Raw genomic sequence first — 8,922 nt, 5'->3', positions numbered from 1 at the left:
CATTCGATCCAAGCCATTTTTCAAAAGACAACCCCTTCAGTATCGGCCATTTTAGACGATTTTGACTTATCCTTCAAGGCACACCAGAATATCGTGTTCTATGGCTATACAAACATGGAACCTACCAAAAGAAAGATTAGACTCCCGCCTTTCGTCAGGAAAAAAAGTTTCCTTATATCTTTTTCCGTTCTTTAGTGATCAGCAGTAGAACACAGGTAAGTTTCAGGAAAGTATCAGTTCCCAACTACAAAAGGGAGAAAACCAGCTTTTTGTGCATAACGCTCACTTTGACACAAATATTTTTTGCTTTTGTGACAGCTCAAATATCTAAACAGCCATACCAACATAAACAACACAAAAAAGGTTGGGTTTTTTTTACATAAAAATAATTTATTTACAAATATAACACCATGAACGATTTACAATGTTCACATTTGGAACTGAACTATGTGAGTTGGAACTGAACTATGCGTGTGCATGTGTGTGCATGTGCATGCGTTATTTTTTTTTTTTCGTGTGGTACGCAATGTAGCAGCCGCCTTTATGAAAAGGGCTTCCTCTTCCTGTCGTGTGTTTCCCCTTCCTCTCATGATCCCTGCCGAGCTCTTATCACATGCACTTCTGCCACCTCGTGGCCGTTTTTAATGGCAATTAAAATTGCTCTCAAGCCTAATCCATTGGTGAGGAGTTGCATCAGCACTCCCTTTAGCCTCTCAGGCAAAAAAAATCCCCATAAAAATCGTATAACTACGTTTTTGGTATTTAATTAATTAAAATGAATAATCCAGTTCAGTTATTTCAAACTCGGACAATTACTTTGTGCCATTTATGACAACTTTATAACACATTCAAGTGTTTTTTTTTATATGAATGTTTTATTTGATTAATATTGTATTATTTAATTATTATTATAAATGTTAGTTTATTTAATTTTCAGCGCAAATATAAAAAAACAAATGTTTAACAATGCAAATAATTATTGCTTCTAAAACTGCAGATAGATTTTGACGAGCAGAAATGTTTATTTGAGCAAACAAAGCAGCCATACATGAAAAACTGGAGCATGAAACAGTAGTAAATATTATTTGTTGGCCCTTCTTGTGTACCTGTGCATACATAATGCAATTTAAACAAAAAGAAATTCTTTTTCTTTTTTTTTTTATTAGTTATTTGTATTATATTATTTAAAAAGACAAAATTCGTAGATTTTATTATTTTATGAATGGGGCAAAATGCACTTGATAAATTGAGCATTAGCTTTGATGTGGCCAGATGTGGCCCGAAGGCCGCCTATTGAGGACCACTTTTTAGCATGACAAATCATATCAAGCTGAGCTGGAACTGAGAGCGACTATTCAAGCCAAATACATCACGTTGGATAATTCCACTGTATTGCAGTGAAATGTGAAATGGGCAGTGTGGGTGCAAAGAAACCCTCCACAAAAATGAAATGATTTAAAACCTGTTGAACTCTGCTTGAATGCAAACAAATCAAAGAGAAGACGGCGCCAGAAGCAATTCATTATTCTGGAAAAGACGCGTGAGAATTAAAAAAAAAAAAAAAAAAGCGTCATCAGAGCTAAAAATGGGAACATGATTGACGCACGCATGCATGGGCTAAGACAAGTTGTAACCTCACAAACGGGATGATCAAGAATGCAGCTGCTGAGCAGAGCTTCTTCTCGCCTCGCTCCTTTAATAAGAAACTTTTTATGTCTTTAGGATGTCAATCCTGTCATGTTTTTTTCCTCATCATGTTTTCCAAAGAGGATTGATGCTGTTTAGCGAGCATATGTCACAGTAGAATGTAAGAATGTCACAAAATGGAAGCACCAAGCACATGGTCTATGTTAGCGAGTGTACAGCCGTTCCTCGTTTATTGTGGTTCATTGGTTCCAGCCCCAACCACGATAAGTGAATTTCAGCGAAGTGTGATGCAGTATTAATAAATAATATCTTATGGCATATAAAATCTGTTTGCAATCTTCTAAATACAGTTTTTAACATTATTAGAGCCCTCTCGACATGAAATGACACCCATATAGTCGTCTTTACATTTGTATTGCCCAATATAGTAGACATAATCAGAGAAAATAAGAGATATTAGACATATTGAAGATACTGTTGTCTTACCAGTGGATTGTAATGGCGGCTTTAAATGGCTTGACACTCATATTACCCAACATAGTTGATATAATAACAGTAAATACGCCATTTAAGACGTACTGTAAATAAAACTACTGCTTGTATGTGGCCCACAAGTCAAAAAGTTTGCCCTCCCCTGGCCTATAGAGACTAAACTAACTGCGTAAGTTGAAAAGTGTTGCTAGTATTGATCCGTATGATGTTATAACTTGTGTTTGCAGCGGCTGGAAAAGTCCTGGACAATAATTTCAGGGAACGTGTGGGAACCCTGTTTGCGTTTCTGTGTAAGCCCCGCCTTCCTTCAGGCCTGTCATTTTCATCTTCTTCCTGTCTTGCAGCTTTAAGAAAATGTCTTTTTTTTGGGGTGGGGGGTTTAATGTTATATTTTCTTTATTATCTACATTTGTTTGTTTTTAGCCTTTTTCAAGGAACCAAGCAGTTATCTTGATGCTTATCAGCTAGGAAAGGTTACGAGGTTTCTGTAAGAAAGAACCCGCATTTTGTCACCTTCCAAAGAGATGGGTCTGTTTTAAAATCACCACCTCAGTCGGCACGTATTCTTCCGTTACGCTGAGGGCAACTACTCGCTATTTGCGCTTACATCTGCTTGTGTGGTGAGAAACTCCAGAAGATGGTGCTATGTAATGTGGTGATCTGCACCTACGTGTTTTTGCTTTTTGATACAGCTCTTTTTCCGTGAGTCGCCAAAGAATGTCAAATCATGGCGAAAACCTTTCAATTATGATATATTTCTTTGAAAAGTTTTTGTTCAAGTACATATTCCTGGCAGAAGTCCACAGGGAAGTGGCCCTTTTAATAGGCTGAGGCTATTTTGGGTGATGAGGAACGGCGAGAACAATGTTTCTGCAATTTTTCATCAGACTAACAGATGGAGAAGGCAGGGTCACGCGGGGGCAGAGAGAGCGATAGAGGGAGGGATGGGAACAACAAGAGAAAGGGAGGTGAGTGGAGCTGATCCAGCATGCACCATGGAGGAGGAGGAGGGAGGGATGCAAATGCACACAGGAAGCGTGGATTTGTTCACTGAGGGGGAAATACAATCACGGGTGACAGCTGCATGTCTCTTTTTTTAAGTGGAGAACACGTCAACTCATCTCTCGCTGCCGAAAATACAGTGTGACCTTCAGTCACCTTCGAGCCGGCAGACTTCGCAGATAAAATAATTGAAAAATGATGGACAGAAGAAAAGAAAAAAAACGGGCATCAGCAGGGGAAAGTTTGAGTGCAGCATGGTATGATTGACATGTGGACCGCCCAATGATTGAAAGAAGAGCAACTGAAACGCTCGCAAAAGACTATAAAAGCTCATCAAAGTCAAAAACAGTGCAGGAAGGCCGGGTTTAAAATGGAATTGATGCCACAGCAAAGCAGACGTTTACATACCGACTAAGCTAAATAATGTTTAGGATGTGTCGATCCCAAAAAGTGTACGCGTTCAGGGCTTAATCAGGGTTAGAAAGGATGGTACATTTCCTACCTGGGCCTTCAGTGGTGCCCAATCCACCTCTTACTACCATCACTATCATGTCACAACTATACAAACCATCAAAAAGACACAAAAACGCAATACAACAACGTGTGGCATGACAGAATTGGGAATGAATACAATCATGAATAAAGCAAGAAACCAAGTTAACCCTTTATCTTTGAATATGTTGTCTCTAAATAACTCCAAACCTCTACACCACAACATCATCTGGAGCAGTTCAGAATCTATATTTATCTAATAACATAACCAAAAAAATTAAATAAAACACATCATATTCACCATAATATATTGTATATGTATTTATTTGGTCATATAACGATGAAGAAATCTATGTCTGTCTCCTTTCTTTTGTGTCGAAACAGGATGAATTAAGTGCTGATCTGTTCGTGTGATGACGTGTTCAAGCACACTGGTAACTTTTGAGTGTTAGGTATCGGCTTTCAGATGTCAACCAATCAGAGGGTGGGGAAAATGCTGACGTTACTGTAGTGCTAGCGGGCCTTGTGAGGCCAGTCGGGAATCTGATCAGCCCCATAACTAATCACGGACTCTACATGGATAGGGCTGTCGGGTCTGACCCAAACGAGGACCAGAGTGTAGTACGACATGGAGCAGACAGTCCACCATGATGGTAAGCAAGAGAGGTGGGTGGGGCTAGGCACAGAACAGTGTACAACATATTGACTAGCGCTAAGCTGGTTGTAAAATAAAGTTATGTGCAGTGCGTACACTTTGTTTACCGAGCAGAACAATTATGTATACATATAAATGGGTAATGGCGGCCAAACCTGCACCTGCGTACTACAGAAGTGGATGCCGAGTTGACGGTCCTATCCATTTGGAGTCCTTGTTACTAGTAGTGTTCAAGTGACATTTGGCCACCACTTCAAACTATGAAGGTCACTGATAAGGCAGCTATAGAAGTATATGCTATATATAAAAGCTGAAATCTGGAAAAGAAATACACATACGGTACGTGTACAGGAAGCAGAGCAGCCAGGAGACACTGCCTGATGCTAGCTTGCTAGTTAGCGAGCTGTTCTAAGATAGAGTTTTATTACAGTATAACAATATGACTTTCCGACATCAGCCGGCGCTTACACTTCAGACGTTCTCATTCTTACAGAAACTTTGCGATGTCTGCTGTCTGCAAAGCGTCAAGCTAGCTGTTACCGAGCAACATTGTAGCGCGAGGGGACATGGAAAAAGTGTGGAGGGAAAAAAATGAACTAAAAAAAGCAAAACATAAAAAGACCACAGGAAACGTTAAATCTGTGAAAAGAAGAAAGTTACAGTCGTGCCACTCCTACTTCAGAAATAGCCCTGGAAGGCAGGAAACTCACATTGTTTGGATGTTGTGATGTTGTTGTGATGTCTTTGTTTGGCACCATGAACCAGGAAGTAGCCGAGTCGACACAAGCGCGAATACGGCACATTTATTGCTACTTTTGCTGTTTGCATCAGAATAGAACAGTTCTCTCGTCCTATAATCACAAATGGTACCTACATGGAACTTTTCATAAATACATTTAACAAACTTTAATCTATATATTTATTTTTCATTTAATTTGATGTGTGTTATTTTATCAATCAAGTGTTACACATTCTGTGTTGTTTTCTCTCTCTATTAGAAAACTGTAACATTGAAACACAGGAAGTGAACAAACTCAGGAATTGCAGAGACACGGAGAAGAGGCAGGATTAAATAAGCTCTGCTTCTTCCTACTCCTTTTCAGACATGTTGAATTGTGCTTGTGTAAACAAGTGATGCCCCTTCATATTCGAAAACAAAAAAACATGATCTTTATCATTTCCATGACCAATGAACGTTGCTGACACGGAGGTTGCATGCATTGCGGTTTTACCTCATGGTCAACAGCCCACGTCCACATCTGATTACTGTAGACATCCTTTGCTCAGGTGCAATTCTCCATGTGGGTTATTGTTAGTCTGCCAGGTATGTCCTGAACTGTCCACTGTGTTGTACGTGTGTGTTTCCTGGATCCGAGTGCAAGTGCACGTGTGTAACCTGGCCGGTTTGGGTGGGGAGAGGGCCAGCTGCTTCCCCAGCCCTCGGCCATATGGACCTGGACCAAGGCTGCGTCTGGATGGAGAGATTAGAGAATAAATGACTGATAATTGGAAGCTGGAGGGACTCTGGGAACGCGGGGATGGATCACAAGCTCAGGCTACAGACAAGTGGAGAGGTTAGCTACTGAGAGCAAGTAGGAGTCGTGTTGCATTAGAGCAGCACAACAAATTGTGTTTGTCTTCATTATTCTTGGATATGAAATTTGTGAATAACTACTCGATAAAACCTAAAGTCTGACTCTAAGTCAGATTGATTTGAAATTTCTAGCTCAACGCGCGCTACAAAACACGTACAGTATCTTAGGGTGTTTTGCAGAATCACCATGAAATGTGGTTCACACCTTTTGGGACTTGCAAGCACATTTCTGTAAAGTCTGAGCAAGATCGGATCGGACATGGCCAACACGATGCAAAATGTCTTTGCAGGGGCGGGACTTAGCAACACATTACCCAGAAGTAATGGACCAGTAATGGACCAAATGCTAGCATGTCTTCCAAAGCATTTTGACCACAACCCATAGAGGGTGCCACAAATGTCATTTTGAGTCTTGTGAAAAAAAATGACATCCATTGGGGTGTTAAGCTAACTCGAAAGTTTATGCCAAAGCTACAAAAAAAAAACACCGACATGCGTTACGTGTGATGAAAGGCAAATGTACTGTAAATGCCCTGAAAAGGGAAGAAGCTCAAGCTTCAAGTTCGGCTACGAATCGATGTAAGTAACATATGCTTATACCTTAAAAAGTAAATATAGTCGCCCCTCGCTACATCACAGTTCCAACATCGCACCCTCACTCTATCACGGTTTTTCAGAAATTAATGAATGATTGCTGTTTCGTGGTTGATGGTCTATTATTAGGAAAAAAATACTTATTTCAGCAAACTGTATGTATCCACGGCCTAAATTAAGCATTTTCAAGCATAAAAATGTCTAAATGAACGAAAATACAAATATAAGGCATTCAAAAGATGCGTTGTGAGGTGTAATACAGTATCTGTGACTTGTGTGTGTTTTTAAGAAGCGGGGTCTGGGAAGTGACGTGTGTGATGTCAGTTGGCTAGACTTGACTGTTAGCTGAGTGCAAGCAGCAGGTTAGCAGTGTACAGTAGAGAGTGGCCGACAGCAGCTCCTGTGTGATCGTTTACTGCATGCGTTCTCTGCTTGTTAATAAAGCGATTGAAGTGATAATGCTAAGAACCCTATTTGGAAGGTCATAAACAGGATTTTTATGCTTTAACTACGAAAAATATTCCATTTAGTAATATTTAATCCGACTTTGCGGAAATTCATTTAAGACGGTCGGGTGTGGAACCAATTGGAACGACTGTATATCCAGATGTCCGACAAATTTTTGACCACAGTAATCAATCTGCTTATGATGGAAAACGTCCTATCTTTCATTTGCATGTTTGAAATGCTTCACAAAAAACAATTGAAAACATAAAATGTTGTAATATGCATTCCAGGCCACTAGTTGGCAATACTTAACAAAGAAACACATGCATCATCAGCTTATCCCATTGAATGTTTTTTAAATGTTTCAATTTGGGTTGAAATGGTTTTTTTTCCAGCTGGAATGTTTGAAATGCTCAAACACTTGGGTCTTTACGGGTCCACAAAGATCTTCACGCGCTCGAAATGTTGCGTCCTTTCGCTTCGACATCATTTTTCTCAAACGCCAGCTCGAGCTGTATGACCACTCAGCAGCCGCTCCTCCCCGCAGAACGGCCTCCTGCCTTTTTCCCAACAGATATAAAGTGCTATAGCTGGGTCATTAGTGCCCTGGTGAAGAGGGAATATGTTGACTCGTGTTGCTATGGTTACAACTGACTGCCATACCCTCTCAGCTCCTTGTCTCTGTGGCATTTATATACATTCACGGTGCAGCCAGCTGCACAGAAACTACTCTGTTCTCTTTGTCTTTGTTTGGCCACTTGTTATTTTTCAAAACATCGTTTTATGAGTATAAAGTCGTAATCAAACAAGAGTTTAGTGGAATTATTGGAGGAGAAAGGTGTCTCCCCAAGTCCACGACTTCACTGTTGACATGTGTTGTTTTGTAATGGCTTGTGTTACATTGTAATAGTTCATCTTCACCCTCAATACTTACACACGGTCTCTTTCTCTTTCTCTCTGCAACACACACGCACACATCTGTTGCGATGATGTCTGGGTTGCTTTTGTTCAAAAATAAATAGCTGTCATTTTGACACCGGTTTTATATCTGAAACTTTATTCTCTCATTCTTTTCTCCCCGTGTTAATTTAGTGCAAGGTTGTGTATCGATAGGGGCCTTCGAGGCTGCCTTTCCTGCTTTTTTGTGTTAAAAGAACATATGAAGAGGGGCCCCTGGCTGTATTTGCCTTACGCCCCAAAATTACTAAGTCCGCCAGTGACTACCACCACCACAATTCGATGATCCACGTGTTACAAGCTGGTGCATTTTGCTTTATGTTGATTTGGCCTTCTGGCTGCGGCAGTAAAAAGTTGTTGGCTGAGCGTCGGGCGGTCGAGAGCCAAGTTAAAGATTTGTTTGTCTGCACTAGACATTATCCCTGCTTTATTGTCTCATTCTTCAACGTTGCTAGCGAAGGGCCGCACACTTTGCCAGAGAGCATTACTTTAATTGGACCATCATGGCGAGATGTATGAGTGCGCTGCACGTGCGTGTGCCGTAATAGAACATGCATATCCTTTCAGTGTCGCTACGGCGCCGGCCTTTGAGTGGAAGCCATTTCCTGGCCGTTGTTGGCTGTCATGTAACAAGTATCATTTAACTGAGTTATGCAAAAGAAATGTACTGCTGGGTGTTTCAGTCTGCACTTTTCTTTGTGTGCTTTGTTCGCCCTGACTAACTGGTGGATTTTACAGTGAGCAGTGTAATTACAGCCAGGGTGTTTTTTTAAGTCATTATATATAACAAATTCATGTTTTAATAATGATTTAAAGAGCATGAGAAAGTGGAAAGGTCATTTACCGTAAGGTCATTTATCAACAAGTGTATTGCACAACACGGCAGCAACAGAACCAATGTTTTAATTGCGGTAAGGAGCAAACTGCTCAGCCAGCATTCATACTTGATTAGTTCATTGGCCTTCTCACCGGGCTCAGTAAATGAGCTATGAAACAGCTGCAGGCGTCCAGAATGCTGCTGCTCGAGACTTGACTAGAACCA

This window comes from Dunckerocampus dactyliophorus, chromosome 16, assembly GCF_027744805.1.
Source record: "Dunckerocampus dactyliophorus isolate RoL2022-P2 chromosome 16, RoL_Ddac_1.1, whole genome shotgun sequence".
In the NCBI taxonomy this organism is placed as follows: Eukaryota; Metazoa; Chordata; class Actinopteri; order Syngnathiformes; family Syngnathidae; genus Dunckerocampus; species Dunckerocampus dactyliophorus.
This window is presented reverse-complemented; position numbering follows the sequence as displayed.